Raw genomic sequence first — 19884 nt, forward strand, 5'->3', positions numbered from 1 at the left:
AAACCTTAAGTGGAAAGTCCTACTTTCCTCAAGCTTTCTTTTAAGCTCTCTTCAGGTACTGGAAGGCTGCTATAAGGTGTGCCCAGAGCCTTCTCTTCTGCGGGCGGAACAAGCCAAACTCTCTCATCCTGTCTTCATAGGAGAGTCCTCTGATCATCACTGTGGCTCTCCTCTGGACTCACTCCAACAGCCCCAAGTGTTTCCTGTCTTGGAATTTCAGAGTTGGACACAGTACTCCAGAAGGGGTCTCACAAGAGCAGAGGGGAAGAATCACCTTCCTTGACCTGCTGGACAAGTTCTCACTGGAATTATTACAGTACACAGGAGTTGCTTGAGATGGAGAAACATTAAGAAGCATAAGGGAACCACCAGAAGCATTTTCTGCTCAGGGTGTGGATACAGCAGAGGACTGTGTTTAGTGCCTCTGTTCTTGGCCTCGGCTGTGCTGCTGTAGTGTTGGCAATGCTAATACTTGGAGCAGGTCACTAGAAAAGCCTTGCAAACAACACTTGATGAAGTTTTATGTCATAGGATTCATCCTTTCAGGTAGTTTACCATTTTGATAAAAGGGCCTCATTCCTGATAATCACCAAAGCCATTTTAACACTCTTAACACGCATGCCGAATACTCATATAGTTCAGCTATTGCATTGGATTTTTTTGGGAAATGGAGTAGAACTGAGTAAATAGGAGGCTCAGATTTAAATGATCAGCTCCAAAGTGATGATAGAGCAGCCCACCTTGCTATCATGAATTTACCAGTAGTTACAGACTGTGGAGAAACACAGCTCTGCTTTGAAAATATTTAAGTCAGTAATTCTAAACATACTCTCCTTTGGCCTGTTCTGGACTGAAGAATTAGAGCTCTAATGTGGAGGTTAAACATTAAAATAAGAGCCAATTTTTATTTCTAAGCCGTGGTGTGAATGCATTTCTCTGCAGACAGCTACAGAATGCTTTTCCAATGCATTCAGACTGCTGAGTGCGTTGGTGATAAGAGTGCAGAAAAGGCTCATTCCCTAACCAGCATGCACATTTGGTGCTATGCAAAAGCATTATTTCAAAGCAAGCTTCCTATGCAGTAGCTCAGTGAGAGAGCCACTAAGGTTGATCCAAAGCCCATGGAAGTCAGCACAAGACTGGATATAGATCAGGTTTGAGTGCTTAACATCATGTTGTTGGGATTATGAAAAAGTTCTCAGGAAACATTCAGAAAGATTAACTCTAGAATAGCAAGGCTGGCCTCCCTAAGCATCTTTGCAACAAAAAAGAAAAGTAAATTCTGCAAGGAGGATAATTTTGGAGCCAGACTTCCTCCTCTGGCTCAATCGAGCCCCAGCACACCCGTCTCCTGAGGTTATGGTTAATTCTTCAGCTTCCCCCAGAGCAAATCTTGAGCAAACCCAGATGTGGCAGCAGGATTTCAAGAAGTATTCAAATGTTTAAACTGTATCAACTGATCAACTGTATCAACTGATCAACTCAGCCAAATGTTATTTATGTCCACTTGAAGGTCTTTTTGCCTCCTGAGTGTGGTACTGAAGAGTAAACTGCACCCCAAAAGAACTAAACCCCTGTAGAGCTACAAACATAAATAAGCAAAAAGGCAGCTCCCTGGAGTACACTGCATCCAAACTATACCTAACAAAAAAAAAAAAAAAAAAAAAAAAAAAAATCAAAACCTTTTAAAATTAATGAGTTTAAGCTGATGTGGGAGAACACTGATAGGCACAGATCTGTAAATGAAGAAAACAGAGCTAAAGGTGTAAGCCACTAATCACTCCAGTAAATGTCATCTCTTATTGCCTGGTGCACAACTTGCACATGCTAATGCAGTGGAAATAGTCAGAACTTCACCTGCTTCTTTGTGGTGCAGGTATTTTTTCAAAACGTTGTGTGTTTATGTGTTGGACTAGGAGTTAAGAACATATATAGTAACTGTGTGAGTACAAGTAGAAGGCAAAATAATATGGTGGTTCTGTTTGGCTGTAGTTACTTATGATTCTAACCTTCAAGAGTGGTTGGTTCTATCTGGGGTTTCACTAGAAGTGTTCCCATTAGAAGTAAATAAAACATACACAAACCCAGTCTGTCAAAAAAAAAAAAACAAACAAAAAATCAAACAAAAAACCCAACTATTTTCCCTGTCTAGTCTTTTAAAGATTTTCTGCAAAAAGGAAATTACAAAATAAAATCTATTCTTTCTGAAAACACTGGGGACTCCTTTTTTTCTTTTTTTTTTTTTTTTTTTTTTTTCCCAGTACTTTTTAATCTCATCACTAGTCTAGCTTGAAAAAAGGATTAATAATAGATAGTGGTCCAATCTCGTATTGCTTATTTGAACTAAATTTTTCATGACTAGTAGGAATTTTCTTTGATTGAAGAATCCACGATACCATGTCACCTGCAGCTATGTAACAAGTTTAATATTAACCAAGGAATGCAAAACCCCAGCTAGCCATGGCTTCCATAGTGAAAGAGCTTCAATAAAGGCAGAGGCATCAGTAACTACATTTCCCCTCTGTTTAGAGAATATCTCTGTTTTGAAGAGTTCACAAAATTTTACTCTCAGCAAAAATAAAATCATAAACATAAAAGGGAAGGAAGGATGCACAAAAACGAAGTGACTATGGGTGTGATTTGGGTTTGTCTCCTATTTTCACATCTTTGGCTTGTTTGCTTAGGAAGGGAAGCCTGCATTGCCACTGTGTCTGTGTCATCGGGTTAATGAAGCTCTCTTTCTGTTGCTTCCAATATCTTCCTTGTAAATTTGACTGAGGTTTTGAAACTTATTAGATGGACAGAGGCCTTTCACACTGAGTTCTCCACATGCCACTAGAGCAGAAGGATTATTATTAATGTTCCCATTTAAAAGAAAATGCATTGTGAAATTAACTTTAATTAGACACAAGTGAATCCAGTCTTGTTTAGGTTCTGTTTTGATTCTGCTTGTATTTTTGTCCTCTCATTTTCCTGCTCTGATAATTGAAAAGGAGAAAGCTCTGATCACAGCTGTTCCTGAATTAGGACATTCTTAATATGTCCCCAGTATCTATTAAGTGTGACCTTTCTCTCCAGTCTTCTATAATTGAGTTTAAAAACTCATTTGTCATGAGACAAACCTATTGGAAAGCAAACTTAGTTAGCTGTCATGCTCCAAGTGTCTTTCAGTTCCATTTTTACACCAATATAGCTGATTGGTTTTATTGTTATGTATCTCATATTATGGTTCTATAATAGGATTTACTTACAGTCCAGATCCTGTGAATAAGCAAATTAGAAGTTTATGTTATTTTGAAAGCACTTCTTTTTCCCTTCCTAGAAGTACAGAATTGCTCTAAGACAGAAATGGACCAGAAGTGAGGAAGGATCACAATGGATGTCCTTCCTGAATGTTTCTAAATCCCAGGTGACCTGGATATCCCACCTTTCCAGAGGGGACAAGATGGTAAGATGATTCCAAAGGACAAATGACCTCTAGGCATCCTTTGCAATGAACCCCAAGTGTACTTGCGGTTCTCTCAATTTTTATTTGATGTCCAGAGTCACTGTAGCTGTTAATTATATCTTATGCTTAAGCAACTCATCTGCTTTCTCATTGTCAATAATCTTATTTTTCCTTGTTCTGTCATGGGTAGATCACAGAACACATGAGGTGCTGAACATGGGCTTGCACATGAATGTTTCAAATACCAGGTGACCTGAACATCCCACCTTTGCAGAAGGGACAGGATGGTAAGATGATTCCCAAGGACAAATAACCTCTAGGCATCCTTTGCAATGAACCCCAAGTGTACTTGGGGTTCTCTCAGTTTTTGATGTCCAGAGTCACTATAGCTGTTAATTGTATCTTATGCTTAAGCAACTCATCTGCTTTCTCATTGTCAATAATCTTACTTTTCCTTATTCTGTCAAGGGTAAATCACAGAACACATGAGATGCTGAACATGGGCTTACACAGCCGTGGGGTGGGAGAAGAGTTCTATTGCTTGATGCCTCTGAGCATGACGCCAGGCTGTTGTGTGACTGCCCTTCCCCAAGCCTTGTGCCACATTCTGGGAAACAGCCAAACTGTAATCATGTTTGCTATGCTCCTTCTGGCTCTTCAAGCCACTTCAGAAAAAACACCACTGCCAAAACACTACTGCCAAAACACTACTGCTAAAACACCACTGCTTTGATAGCTGTGAAGGCGTGCAGCAGAGTCTCAGGGTGGTTGTGGTTATCACCCTGATACATGCTTGGAATACATTAAAAATGCAAGAAACGCCTAGAGACTTCAAGAATGTTCGACTACTCTGTAAAGAAGTGTCTCCAGAGTTTTATTTTTGAAAATATCTGCTCTATTTATCTACATGCTCTTGGTTTCATTGCAGCTTTGCAACCTACCTTTAGAAGATGCTATCTTTAAAAATTCTCTGTTTATAGGTGCTGGAAGCCTCCAGCAAAATATAGCTCAAGTTCATGTAACCTACAAAAATATAACAGTTTTGCAAGTGAAAAAGCAGCTGGTAATTTCACAGGAAAATGACTCTATTTCTTATTTTAAAGCTAATGGACAATTTAAAACAATTGCTACACTCTGTTTTCTGTAGTCAAAGGGAAGGGCCTCCCAGTAACTGCCTCAGTCTGGGTGCAGGCAAACAGCATGGGCCTGGGGAAAAGCCAGGACCTAGAGCACATTTGGCTTCCTTTAAAGAGAATGAGTCTGTCCTTAAAAACAAAGGGTCTGTCCCTTTCCCTGCAGAAGGTTACTCAGCACTTTCCAAACATATCAACACTGCTGTACAAAGGTATGGGAAAGAATAAGAATACAGCTATGGGCCATATTAAATGATTTTATGGTAACAGAGTTATGATTACCCAATGTGGGCAAGTATGGGTCAATCTGAACCTCACCACTGGCCAGGGTCCAGTCATCCTGTTGCTGGAGGTAGAAGCCAGGTGGCAACCACAGCTGAGCCCATGGACTTTCTTTAGGATAAACACTGGAGCTTTCCATCCCAAGAAAAGAGGACTACACCTCCCTGCCTCCAGTGAGGGTTTTACTGCTTTGAATATTTTTCTTAGCCACCATGTGGCTCAATATTGGAGAACAGGAACGCAGGAACGCAGGAGGGCTCTGCAGAGGGACCTGGACAGACTGGAGAGTTGGGCTGATTCCAACGGGATGAGGTTCAACAAGGCCAAGTGCCGGGTCCTGCACTTTGGCCACAACAACCCCATGGGGAGCTCCAGGCTGGGCACAGAGTGGCTGAGAGCAGCCAGGCAGAAAGGGACCTGGGAGTCTGGATTGACAGGAAGCTGAACATGAGCCAGCAGTGTGCCCAGGTGGCCAAGAAGGCCGATGGCATCCTGGCCTGTATCAGGAACAGCGTGGCCAGCAGGTCCAGGGAAGGGATTCTGCCCCTGTACTCAGCCCTGGTGAGGCCACACCTCGAGTCCTGTGTCCAGTTCTGGGCCCCTCAGTTCAGGAAGGAGATTGAGGTCCTGGAGCAGGTCCAAAGGAGGGCAACCAGGCTGGTGAAGGGACTCGAGCACAGATCCTATGAGGAGAGGCTGAGGGAGCTGGGGCTGTTCAGCCTGGAGAAGAGGAGGCTCAGGGGAGACCTCATCACTCTCTACAACTCCCTGAAAGGAGGGGGTAGCCAGGGGTTGGTCGGTCTCTTTTCCCAGGCAACCCTCAGCAAGACAAGAGGGCACAGTCTCAAATTGTGCCAGGGGAGGTTTAGGTTGGACATTAGAAAGAATTTCTTTACTGAGAGGGTGATCAGACATTGGAATGGGCTGCCCAGGGAAGTGGTGGATTCTCCATCCCTGGAGATATTTAAGAAGAGACTGGATGTGGCACTCAGTGCCATGGTCTGGTAACTGTGGTGGTAGTGGATCAAGGGTTGGACTTGATGATCTCTGAGGTCCCTTCCAACCCAGCCAATTCTATGATTCTATGATTCTTGCCCTCCACAGTCAAAAGCTTGAGCTACAGCAGATCCTGCTCAGATTCCTCTGCATTTAGCTGGCCATGAGCTGTGGGACCAAGGGAGTGCTGGTGGCACTTCACCTGTTCAGATGAAGGCACAGGTGCCAGGAAAGACCTGAGAAGTGGATGCTGGCACAGAGGCTGGCTGGTTTTTTTTGTAGGCAACTGTGAGGCCCACAGTGCCAGAGACACATAACCCCTTTAAGGCATGAACATGTACAACTGTGCATACTACCATCACTCATAGGTGGGGTTTTAAATATATATGTATATAGAAGGCAAGGAAGTTGGACTAAAGTTAACTCCTAAGAAGGAGAAGTTTCAGTGATTATGATCTAACCTGATTGTTTTCATTGAATTCCCCTGTGTCATCTCATTTTAATTTACCCTTGTCTCTCCCCCTTACTTACTACAGCTATGTGTTTTCTCTCATAAAACATTTCTTTCATATTTAACAGCTCCCAGTCATTCTCAGATGTTAATATCTTGAAAGGTTATGAAGATTATATGGAGCTCCATTCATCTATGAGATGGATCATACAGTAAGAATCCATCATCCAGAGCCACATTGGGGACACATAAATCACAACACTTTAAAAATCAGGAGGGCTGCTTATACGTTTTTCCCTTCAAGTCAGTTTCTCTCTATCCAACTATTTATTAAGATGGAAAAAAAAAATAATTATTCTATTCTGTGCATCTAAATAGTGGATGCTGTATTCATCCTTTACCTACCACACTTAAACAAGCAGTATGAAAACAGTGTGCAAAGTGCTTTTTTTCTTTCAAAGTGGATGCATTATTCCTAGATCTGTCTTTGTACATTTTACACTCAAATAACCATATTTTCTTCACTACTTTGGAAATGCACGGTAGAAAAGCTACTTATGAGCATCATTGTTTGTTGCCAGACCTTTTAAGTGTCAGTTGTAAGTGCTTGCTTTGACATGATCAAATATTCAACAGTACTACCAAAATCAGAGACAAATGAAATATTCATAATCATCAGAGGTCTTCCAGTCTTTGAACATTTAAATCTACTACAGCTGCTTGTAATGAACAGAAGGGAGATAGACTTTTCAATGCAAAAGCAGCAGTAGAGGAAAAAGCTGGAAGAAGATCATTCTTCTTCCTTCATGCACCAGTTATGTAAGACAGTCTTCTCTGTTACATTTCTAACAAAAGAAAATCAGAAATGTTCTCCTTTTATTGATACAACTAGCCCTTTACCAAACCCAGAAGCATCTTAAAATAAGCAGTGATTCAGATGGCAGTTACGATGAGCTTTCTCCTCTCCCATCTCTACGGATTCTGTCCTTAAGCAAAAACAAAGAAAACCAAAGAACAACAAAAAAAAAACCTCCAAAGCATGAAAAACTCTAAAAAGCTGTCGGAAGTGGAAGCTCTGAGTAATCTACTTTTTTGTGTGAGCTACCCCAGAACTGATACTTTATGGATTAATTGTAAGATAGTTGAAGTACTTTGTTGTTTGAGACAGTCACGGGAAAGGAGGGCTGACTGGCTTAGAAATAATGCCTTTTTATCAGCATTTAGGTGGCTAAGTTCAAAACAACAGTGAATACTGAAGAGATTTATAGTCTCTGTGGAAACAGGAACTAAACAAAAACATCTGCTTTGGGTCATCTTAGAATCCAATGGGCCCTGACTCTACAAAGCATTTAAGCTTAGATGTTCACTGACTGAACTGAAATTTAAGCATTCACATGAGCACTTAGCTCAGCTGGGGCCAGTTAATGAGTCAACAGCAACAAATGCATAAGGAGGAAGCCATAAAATTGCACATGGGGCTTTATAGTTAATAATTTTTATGTCACTATTGGGTTTAGGAACTGAAGTCTATAGGAAGACTATTTTATCAGCTGAAGTCTGGCTTATTGGGAATTTTTGTTATGGAAATGGGAATAGTCATCTTAATGCCTCCGGGTGAAATGAGCTATGCTTTAAATGCAAAACATATGGCTTTGTACACTGCCCTTGAAGGATAACTGGTAATATCAGTGAAGTTCTGTTGCAGACTTATGGAACACTAAAATCTTTTAAGCTGTGGAAATTCTTTCTCTGCACCAGCTAAAGGGCTTTTAGCAGGTATTTTACTTACACAGTGAACACATTCTCACGCACCAAATAAGCAGCTCATGGCATCACTTCCATCATATACAACTCATGTTTTATCCTGACCTTCTTTCTTCACTTTGGGTTTTCTAGCATCCGTATGTATGAGAAAATCAAAGGTATTTTACGCACAGCTAGAATTTGGTTTGCATTAACATCTTGGTTTTAAAAAGGGAAGTACATACTAATATCCTACTCAAGTTGGGGCTACCTCTTTTTTCCTCTGTAGCTACAGATGTAACCACCGAGTACAATGTCTACAAAAACATGAGGGTGGGTTTCCCATGCACTGAGTTGGCAGGACACAATTCTAGGGCAAGATTTGAGCCCAATGCACTTGGCCATAAGGCTCCGTGGGTCAGCCTGTGCCCTGGGCACAGCACGGGGCTCACACAGGTATGACAGCAAAAAATAAAGTAATTTGGAAATGGTAAAACCTATGCCCGATAAAAAGTCTTTCTGAGGTGAAATTGAATCACCACAACACTGAAGAGCTACAGGTCCCTGCAGCCTATTAAAGCAGATACACTGTATACAATGATCTGCAGTTCTCAAAAATGCAATTTGTATATATGTCCTTCAGTAATTCTGGGAATGCACAGAGCTCCTATCTCTGATATTGGCAGTTACACTTCCATGGCACTCACCTGCCTGAAATAAATCAAAGATGAGCACAAAAAAAGATATGTGGAAAATGTAAACTGAAAGGGCAGTGAGGTGTGGCTGCTATCTGGAAGATATAGTTAGTTTAAAAAACCTGGGGATGTATGAAGCATCAAATGTTATGTCCCAAGTTATTTAAACTCTAATTTATTTTCTATCTAAAAGATGATAAAAAAAAGAAATTGTCTGCCATAAAATATTAAGGTCGTTGAGGTTTCTTGTATCCAACATGACTTGCCCTATTTTACTCCCTAGGTAGTTTGGGAGACTAATGGATAGCAAGCCATATTTTTGCAGCCATCAAGTCTAATTTTCCCAAACTGACAGCAATCACAGCCTGTAGTAGTTGCTTGTATTTGATTGCTTGCCTAGGTCTAGTTCTAGTGAGCATCTTATAATTGGCCTTGACTCACACCAGCTGACATCCCTAGTAATGGGATCCGCAAGAACCTATCAGCCTGAACTTGCCTAAAACCAGATCATACCCTATGAATGATAAAGAAACTTCAGAGCTCTAAAGGCAGAATTCACTACTCTGCTTCCAGAATGTGATCAGTTCACCTTGATCAAGGAAGTCACCTTTTCTGGTCTGACGAACTACTGAGACAAAGCTGGCTTTGGTCCTGGGGGTCGTGAAAGGTGCAATGACCCCTAAATATGGTTTAACATTAAAATTTTAGAGGACTGGAAGAACAGAATGTTGACAGACCCTCTATGATAGTAAAGAGCATCTGGTTTTTTTCTGGTTCTGTAATTCAAAGCAGTTCAAAGTCAGTCCCTGGCCATAGGTAGTGTTGCAGTTACCTGGATGTAGGTCTACCTGCATTTTTTTTCAGGGAAGAGAGAGGTTTTGATACATATTCTGTCAAAAAGCCAGAATCTTTCCTGACCTGGTGTTGAGCATTCAGACTGCCACTGTCAGACATCCGGCAGCTTGTACAGAGCCACTGTCCCCCTTTTGATTGCAGAAGCCTAAAAGACTAATTGGGTGACTATGTTTTTGCAAACTGAATGTCTTCCCATTGCATAGTACACAATAAATGGGATTTTACACTAGTATGTGTTCACAAAGTGATAACACTGACAAAGCAGTATTAAAACAAGAGGAAATGGTATGTTTTTCAGGGAGAGTGCAGGAAAATTACATACTTGGAAAAGGACTGACACAGGATAGGCTCTTTTGTACTTCTAAGCTTGTACATCAGACTCCTCTGGGGCTATGTGCATAAATATAGGCAAAGTTTAGATTTATCTAACACATGTTAATAAGCCCTCCATGGTCAGATATATCACCAAGCGTGCACACTGCCTTTATCGTAATAAGTATGTATTTCAAAAAACAGGTTTTGTTGCATGGTAGAATTAAAACATAGTTAGGCAGCAAAAGGGATGTTTTGTCAGCAAATACAACACAGACTCCTGAAGGACTGAGTAGCTGCTGAACAAAGTCAGGACTAAGAATGACCTTATAGCCATTGTACATAATACTGGATTGATCTGTGAGGGTAAAACTGAGGAATCCCACCTTGGGGAGAGAAAAACTGGAGGTCTGAAGGATATTAGCCAGTAAGACAATAAAAATGCAGCTACATTTGAAAAGATAACATGTAAAAATATTTCTAAATGTGTTGCTGCTTAGCAACATGACTTGTTTTAATAAAGGTGGAAGATCTTGAGATCACTTTCAGAAAATTAAGAAACCTCTTCTTGAAAAGCTTGCCAACAAAGTACACCTTCAACAGATTTACTTTTCCAATAAGCAAGTATTGGAAAACCAGTAATATTTGGGTGTTGGGGTTTTTTTTCTGTTTTAATAACTCCTGCAATGGCTTTGACTGACCTAACAGCTCAGCTTAAGTCAAGGGAAAGGAAAAATGAAAACATACTTCTGTTCTTTAAAGCTGACTACAGCGTCTTTTGCACTAAAGAATTTCTGGAGCAGAAGGGAAAAATATCAGACATTTATTCCTTCTTGGTTTCCACATATCTTTTTCCAGAGACAGCACCATGCAGAATATTTATCTGCAAAATTGCTGATATGGTTGATCTCTTCAAAAGGAGATGAACGGACAGCTGTAAAATTTCTTTCCAGGTTTCAAAATTACTACTTAATGCTAAGCAATAAAATGCTGCCATCTACATAGGAAATGGAGTGCACATTGTCCTGCATCTCAAGGAAAAGTGTTTTCAATCAAAGATGACATGAAGGAACGTTTCAGAAGACTGGAAAACTGATATGTCTACAGGAGGAAATAACAGCCTGTGTGTTGTAATTGTCAAGGAAAACAAATATAAGACTCAGGGTAAATGTTTACTGAGATCAGAAAACTTATTTATCTGGAATCAGGGCAGAGTAAAACCCTCTATCCACCCTTCAGGTGCCCTTGCAGTTTGGTTATGACCTCTCCCTTCTCACTGAAAAATGCAGTGTATGTATGAATGTGTATATATACTTCTGTATATGTAAAAACCACATACTGTATATGTTATATATGTATATATACACTGTACATCATAGATACACACACTATACATTATATACACATGTACATAAGTCCATGGTTGTGTGAAAAGTCTTACACAGGAGTCATCCAAGGTTGAAGAGGAAACTATGATGCAAGTATGATTCACTGTCCTCTTGAGTTAGGTTAACAACAAACTTTCCTACACTACATACAAATATTTCCACTGAATCTGGGGTGTTAATTTAAAAAAAAAAAAAAAAATTGTCAGGATAATGGTTTCCCTAAAAAATGGAGCTTGGGTATTCCTCTAGATACATTTTTGCATGCATGTAAAAAAGCTCTCACTTGCCTTTAACACTACATTTCACCAGGTTAACACATGTGGTGACAAGCTGAACTTTGCTTTCCTTTGGATTGCAAGCTGATCTCCTTACAGTGAAATTAGATGCTAAAATTTCTCAGGCATTAGCAGTGTTTCAGCACCTAACTACAATTACCCCTTTTCCTGCAGAGAGGTCACGTTTTCCCACATTTTATTCAGGGATCTCCTCCCACCCCCCTGAAAATTTTTACTGACACACAAGATAACACAAGGTATCATCAGGGACATGTGGGTATGCCTTTGACATTTGGTGTCTTTAAATAAGCTTAATATATGTGCTCAGATCTGCCTGTCAAATTCTGTAGACTCTACTCTGAATAAATATCCAAAGTGGTTTCAAAGCTCTCCTCCTCTTATTGGCATCTCTATAAACACAGCAATTATGCTGAAACTGACCTGAAAGCATCCTATTCCTTACTCAGGACAGACCCTTTTCCTCAAGTTATCTATGCTTATCATGGCACAGGTTTGTTCAGTAAAAACCAAACCAAACCCAAATCTGCAAAGTCCGGAAGCCTTCAACCCTCTTCCTCTCAGAACACACGACACCCCCCTGAATTTTAATCTCACTCTACAGCACATTATCCTATTTTAATTTATGCAATGAAATGCATAAATGCACAGAGCGGCAAGTAGGAAGGGAGAAAATCATGTGAACTACTAAGTCAGATGAATGAAATTTAAGAAGTAAGACCGAAGCTCAGGTGTACACATTTGTTTATTTTTCCATGTGTACCCAGGACTGTGTTTCACTTGAAAGTGTTTGATCTCTCTAGGCCTCACTCTGATATGCTGGAGAGGGTAAGCAGGGAGAAACTGGCTTAGTGAGTTGTACCCAGTCAGGGTGTTTTTAACATTTACCTTACTCACAGAAAATAAAAACAATTTCTTTTTCTGCAGCTGCTATATTACAGACAGCCCTCTATAAATTATGTATCATCTTAAGGCTTCCAGCCTGCAAACTTGCACTTAAGCTGTGGTAAAGTTTTCTATTTGTTTTAGATTATAAAATATCAAGGTAAGCAAAGCCAAACTGTTACAATTTTAGGACTTCAACACATTAACCTGTAAGGCAATTTGTGCTTGTGATTAAACACAAAATAATCCAGGACCAAACAAGACTGAAGCCCATCCTAAGTACTCTGCAAATCCTCTCCCCAAACTCCCGGCCCATCAGCTGGGTGAGGAGGGCAGAAAGTCTCCAGAACACAATGTGCATGGAAATACAAAACAGTTCCACAAAATAGTTCCTGTGAGGCAAAGTTACAGCTGCAAGCACATGCAAAGCACAGTGAGGAGGCACTTGAGTTTTAAGAGTAAGCTTTATGCAGTACATTGTATTTATTGCCCTGTGTCTTGTCAGTCTGATGCTATATATTATATACATATTGGCATGGCAGAATTTCATGTATAGAGGGAGCCCCAAACGTTGTTTTTATTAATAAAGATGTAACACAAATTATGGAATAGTTTTCAGTTCTTGATTTATTATTTGTGATGAGATTCCTATATAAATGAACCAGATCTACTTTATGAAAACACCTGTTCAATAAACTACTAATTGGAAAAGCCTTGTGAGTTCAGAAGGTGCATCTTCACAGTGGCTGTTCTAAATAACTAAAGAGTATGAGGTACTTTGCATGATTTTTAGATACACCTAGAATAAATATTTATTTTTTTAAAACCAAACAATTCCTTTGTCTAGTTCAGAGTTTAATTTCTGTCCCCATAAAATAAAAAACTCACCTGGAAATGGGATACTCATAATATTAGATTTGATGCTACAAGGGGAAGATAGCATTAAAAAAAACTCCTAAGGAACAAATCAGGGAATAGGTAAGGAAAGAATAGATTATTAGACATGGATGAAGTAACATCTATTCTTTAGTACATATTATGTAGTCTCTTCCAGTGGTTCCTCCATAGAGGTTTTCCTGGTCTGGTGCTACAGGTAGTGACACCCTAAGGATGTATTTGTATCCTTAGAGGAGAATGGTCACAGCTGCAGTCTTGGAACACCTACTCTGACACTACTTTGAGGATCACCTCCACGAAGCAGCATTCTTCCTCACATCAGGCCCCACCTAAAAAGAGAAGGCTGCAGGACTGTTAAACCTTCCAGTCTGAATAAACACTCACTGCCAGAAACCTTCTCTAAGAGGGGAGAATCCTGTTCACTGAGGGCAGCCAGCCAGAGCTCCAGAAAATGTAAGAGATGGGGGGGTGGAAGTGACTTTTCCAAGGCTGCAACACTGATTTTCATGCCTTCAGAAAGGCAAGCTTCATTATTTGCAGAGATCCATACACTTCAAGAGATCTTACAGGATTTTTAAGCCATCCAACCCTTACAAGGGACCAGAAAAAAACAGGTGAATGTGACAGCAAGGATTTTGAAATTGTCAGATATGGTGTAAGGCAGCTGGAGGGCAGCAGTATGATATGGAAAGGGATCAGAAAAACAAGTCCTGGGTGCTGAATCTAAAAGCAGTGTCCAGAGCCTATCCACATCCAGTTGACTTGGAGATGTGTGAGATCCAGCAATTATATGTTCCTACCATAGGCTTCTGATACACACTAAGACATGGATAAGAACCTTCCCCAGACTACAGCTCCTATGAAATATAGAAAATAGGGGAACCTGTGTTTTAAATACTGCTCCATGTTAGAATACGGAGCAGTACAGACCAAGAAAAATAAGATGCTTTCTTGGATGGGTCAAAACATTCTAGTTTTTCAAGTGTTTATCTTAAAATTATGGGCTCACTGACAAGTTTTAAATTTCTACCTCATATATCCACTCTCATGGCGTCTGTGGAAGAAATGATCTCTGAAAACTTAAAAGTTATCGATATATATGGATGCAGAGGGATGCAAATGCAATTTTTTGCTTGTTTCATTTTTGTACCAAATCCCCACTTCAAGTGGAGCCCTAGATACCAGCTCTACAGAGTCAGAAATATTATGAAACAAGAGTGAAGGACTGTGACGAAACACACATATGTATATATATTTTTAGTAAGAATTATATTTTTACCATCTGATATGATTTTTCAACTCGAGATTAAGCCAAATTTGTCCTTTGTCAGTCTTCTAAAGTTGGATATAATACTTGAAAATAAAATAATAAAATATGCATTTTCTGATGCAACCAAAACACTGAAATATGCATCACAAAGTATAACAAACATGTCATAAAGTATTCTCTAATTAACTGAAAACAAAGATCACATGTGACAGTCAGCTCTTTCAGCAAAAATTTTGGGTTCCAACTGTTACATATTCCCAAATCTGGCATTCTGAAAGATTGTTTTACTTTGTCAGGTACACATTAAAAGAAATAGCAGGTGGTTGGAGGCGAAGGACTGAATTTCTCTGCTTTTCTATAATTTCATTTTCATATTGCCATAAACTACTCTAGCATTGCCAATTTCCTGTTACCTTGATGAATTTGTTTTACAATCTTTGCAAATAACTTTGGGGAAGGACAAGACTTTCAATGCATTTAAAATCAGACAGCCAGAGGGCTGGAAGGATTCTTAAGACATCCAGTGGTCCCATCACACCCCACACCCCCCCACTTCAATAGTATGCACTAAATGCAGGCCAAGCAGGACATCTCTGTGCCCAAGATTTACAGATCTTGATTTAACAAAACCAGCATACAACACAGCACACCCAAAGTCAGGTGTTTCACACTTCTGCTCGCCTGTATCACCATAAGATCCATTCTGTTTGCAAAGGCACCTTGTTCCCAAACCCACACACTACTTCCTAATCAAATTACATCATTTGGACTCTAACAATTCCCAGCCTGTGTCTATTTATCCTGTATAATTTCTCCTGCCTAAGTAAAACTCTGCACCTGCCTTGACCAATCCTGATGTTCATTGCCAGTCCCTACTCCATCATCCAAGTTGGTAATGAAAATGCTGAAAGCACTTGGAAGGTCTCCATTAAATGGTCTCTGTATGGGGACTCCTTTAAGACAACATTTCCCTTAGCTGCTAAGAGCATGTTGTGCTTCAAGAACTTCACCTACATCACAACTATAGTTTTTCTTCTATCCACTAGACCAGGTTACCTGTCAAAATGAAAAGGAATACAGTTTATTTTGGCCAACTTTTTATCATCCCACGCAGGCAGTTCTGACCCAGAAGACAGAACTGCAAAGGGACTGAATTATTTCTCTTTTTTAGCATAGTGAGAGCACAAAGTTTAAAAAGGAAAAAAACAAAACCCTGTTTGGTGTGGCCCAGCTGCTACTTAATGAGGTATCTATAGAAAGGAGATATTTGAAAGATTATTAGGTATCAGATCTTTGGGAAACAAAGTTTTTATATCTATATATGTATATCTGGTCTTATATATGTATTTGCTATGGTTATCTTATTTGTTCCCAGAATAGCATTTTTACATGTATGCTATTAACATTAAGGAAATTAGGAGCTGGACTTGATGGGTGCTGGGCTCTTCCAACTCAGCATATTCTACGGCACAGACTAATTCTCCCCTGAAGGCAACAGCCACAATTATTTTATCTTGTGGATGCATAATGAAGAGGACAGAAAAAACAGACTTCTGAAAGACTTTTTTTTTCCTCTCAACTATATTTTTGTGTAAATACCTTGGAACATGAGGCTAGGCAGCTACTAAGCCAAGCAATTGTTAAAATCATCTATATCACTGAGCATTCCTGCAAGAAGAGAATACCTACAGAACATTTGCAGCTGACTTTGCAACAGGCTGCCACCAGTCTTCACTGAAATAAAAGTTCACCAAGCTCACTTGAAGGCAGGTCAGTGATTTCTGTAGAGGCACCAGCATCATTTAGGGAAGAAATAGCAGCTTTATAGCACTAACAAGCCAGCTGGAGACCTACTGGCATTTTTAGAAGAGAGCCAAGCATTTGTAAAAGTGATAGATGAGCTGTGTTAACTTCACCACACTTAGATAAATCCTTGTCATTTCTCTGCAGAAAGAACGTGCTACAGATAGTGCTGAGGTACAGCTGTAAAGTATATTGACACTGAATTATGATGCTAATAGGAAACAGGAATACAAGTTAAATGTAAAATGTGCAACTCTGCAAAAACTGGTTAGCTGGTAAACTCCACATTTGTCTGTGAACTGTACTAATTAGTAAAGTAAAACACAGGAGATGACTGGTTTCTGATAGACATGCTCACTTTTGGAAGAAAAACAACAATAGCCCATCACATTAAATTGGCTTTGATACCATTCATACTTTTATATCTTGACAGCTCCAAGAGCTCGGAAATTGTAAATTAGCACTATTATGGCAAAGAAAAAAATTTTGGTAAGAAAATACTAAAGTAACCTCTTAGAAGTGATATAAGATAGCTTCTATTGGGACTTTGGTTCTAAATATATTAATTTTCTCTCCAATTTTTAGTTTTTAGTTTGTGGAGGGGGGGGAGTATAGCAAGTGCATTACTATATTGTTATTACTCTGCTGATGTAAATGAAGGATTCCTGTGGGTAGGACAGATTTGGGGTTTATAGGGGAACAAGAAAAACACTGAACTGATGGAACTGAAAGCAATCAACACAAATTCCAAATTTTCTATCCAAGCAGAAAAATTGTGACCACGCTCTTAATGGCTCATTCCAGCTATTTGCCATGCATTCTCACACATCCTGAGGGGAGAGTCATAAGGGTGCAGTAGCAGACTTTTCTGAATTAAAAGTAGAAGATGGCTATTTTTAGTAAATTTTAGTATTCTTGTATGGTGGTTAAAATCTTTTAAGTGAAGTGGCAGTTTAGCAAACCACAAACTGGTCTTCTACCGGTGAGGTCACTGACTGTACCTAAGAGGGTATCAGTTCCTACAGCTGCAGATTTTGTTCAAGAGCAATCTAAGAGCAATCTAACACAGGGGTTAAAGAGACAGTGTTATCAGAATCCTTCAGTCCTCAAACATGATCAGGTGTGCATTAATTTAGATGATAACATTTGCTACAAGCAAGCCTTCTGCTGACTGACACTAACATGAACAATAAATCATAGAATCATAGAATCAGCTGGGTTGGAAGGGACCTCTGAGATCATCAAGTCCAACCCTTGATCCACTACCGCTGCAGTTACCAGACCATGGCACTGAGTGCCACATCCAGTCTCTTTTTAAATATCTCCAGGGATGGAGAATCCACTACTTCCCTGGGCAGCCCATTCCAATGCTTGATCACCCTCTCAGTAAAGAAATTCTTTCTAATATCCAACCTAAACCTCCCCCGGCACAACTTGAGACCGTGCCCTCTTGTCTTGCTGAGAGTTGCCTGGGAAAAGAGACCAACCCCCCCTAGCTACCCCCTCCTTTCAGGGAGTTGTAGAGAGTGATGAGGTCTCCCCTGAGCCTCCTCTTCTCCAGGCTGAACAGCCCCAGCTCCCTCAGCCTCTCCTCATAGGATCTGTGCTCGAGTCCCTTCACCAGCCTGGTTGCCTCCTTTGGACCTGCTCCAGCACCTCAATCTCCTTCCTGAACTGAGGGGCCCAGAACTGGACACAGGACTCGAGGTGTGGCCTCACCAGCGCTGAGTACAGGGGCAGAATCCCTTCCCTGGACCTGCTGGCCACGCTGTTCTTGATACAGGCCAGGATGCCACTGGCCTTCTTGGCCCCCTGGGCACACTGCTGGCTCATGTTCAGCTTAAAGAAAATGAGGGAAAAGGATAAGAGAGAATGGAGGAAGAGAAGGAAATAAAGGTAAGGAGGAGGGTGAAAGGAGAAGAAAAAGGAAAAGAGAACAGAGGAAGAGGAAACTAAAGGAGAATAGGAAGGGGAAAGAGGAGGAGAAGGGGGAGGAGAAGAGGAATGGGGAAGAACACGGTGTGACACAGTCAGCTCTTACAGACACGTGGAAATTGAGAGCTCACACCCTGCTTCTCAAGCATTATCCATATACATAGGGAATTCAGTGGAGCAGTATACACGCCAGGCTACTTTCCAGCTTGTGTCATACTATAATCTTGGAGTCTGAGATTTCAGCTTGAAGAAGTTGAGTGTCTCCTTCTAGGCTTATCTTTCAAAAATATTTTTTCTTTTTGATCCCCATTAGACATTCTCAGTGATTAAATGACTGGTGAGCTCAGTGATCAGTTTCTCAACAACATTTTTGCCTGCTATCTTTTCCTCCACAAATGGCAGACTGAAACAGAAGCAATGTAGTAGTATGAGTCTGTATCTTTTTCTCTAGCTGATTTTTTTTATTTAAAACATCTGAAAAAAATTAATCATAGATTTTACTTAAAAGATAAAGGAAATGGTAAGTCACATGTCTGCCATTTTCCTAAATAGCTGCCTACATTAATTTTTGAATGAATTTTCTCTGCTGAGATGAAAGGGCTAGTGCATTGAACCCTTCACAGACAAATCTTTTCTCTTAAATATTTTAATAAATTGACTTTATGACAAAGAACCAATTATAAAATAAATAATAAGTTTGAGTAAAGAAATAATGTTTTCCATTATAGTTAATCTGTAATCTCATTGCTTCTTAACAGTGTCGTAATTTTCCAATTGGACAAGACTAAAGGATTTCATATAGTACTTGGTATCTACTGTCATGAAACTGAAGTAAGAAAAAAATTCAAAATAAAGGCTGTCCATTTGATCAACTGAAGTTTAAATAATCTCTTAAACAGGCTTTCCAGAAAAGTAGTAGAAATGTTCATAACTTCCTTACATAAAAGATGGATGCATTTCTGAATGATGGACTTGTGCTTTGCCAGACACCTATGAGTCTGAATGTAGAAGAAGAAATTCAGTGAAACGTTTTGGCCACGGGCTGGGAGACCAGATAATCTAAGAATACCTTCTGGAGTTGAATTCTTATAAAGACTGCTAAAGCACACAGGACCTGTGAGTATAATGTAAACAATAGTTAAAATGAAAAAAACAACAAAAATAGTGTAGAATACTCATCTTAAAGAAACAAGAGTTTCTAGATCTTTATAGGTCACTTTAGCTTTACAGGTTACTTTTCAGAAACTGAGGCCAGCTAAAGTGAAATTAAGTGGTTATGTTTAGAATCACAAATACAACTAATTATAAATACTAGTTAAATGCTCTGATTTACACCAGAAGGTGTGTGAAGCCAGTGAATCTTATCACCAAAAATTTATGTACATGGCAATGCCTTTATTTGCTTGAATGACACAGTCTGTACAAGAGGAATATCAGCATACCACAGGTCATTAAAAGCTCTAGCTTTTCACAGCACCTATTTTAGCTTAATAAAATA

At 39.8% G+C, this 19884-nt stretch overlaps 1 protein-coding gene across 1 annotated transcript in view; it reads right to left on the reverse strand.

Annotated features, from left to right (window-relative positions):
* Positions 1-19884, reverse strand: part of LOC139796501 (pinopsin-like) — a 98850-nt gene that overhangs the window by 28096 nt on the left and 50870 nt on the right. The gene's annotated exons all lie outside the window — the stretch shown is intronic.

This window comes from Heliangelus exortis, chromosome 1 (assembly GCF_036169615.1).
Source record: "Heliangelus exortis chromosome 1, bHelExo1.hap1, whole genome shotgun sequence".
Lineage (NCBI taxonomy): Eukaryota > Metazoa > Chordata > Aves > Apodiformes > Trochilidae > Heliangelus > Heliangelus exortis.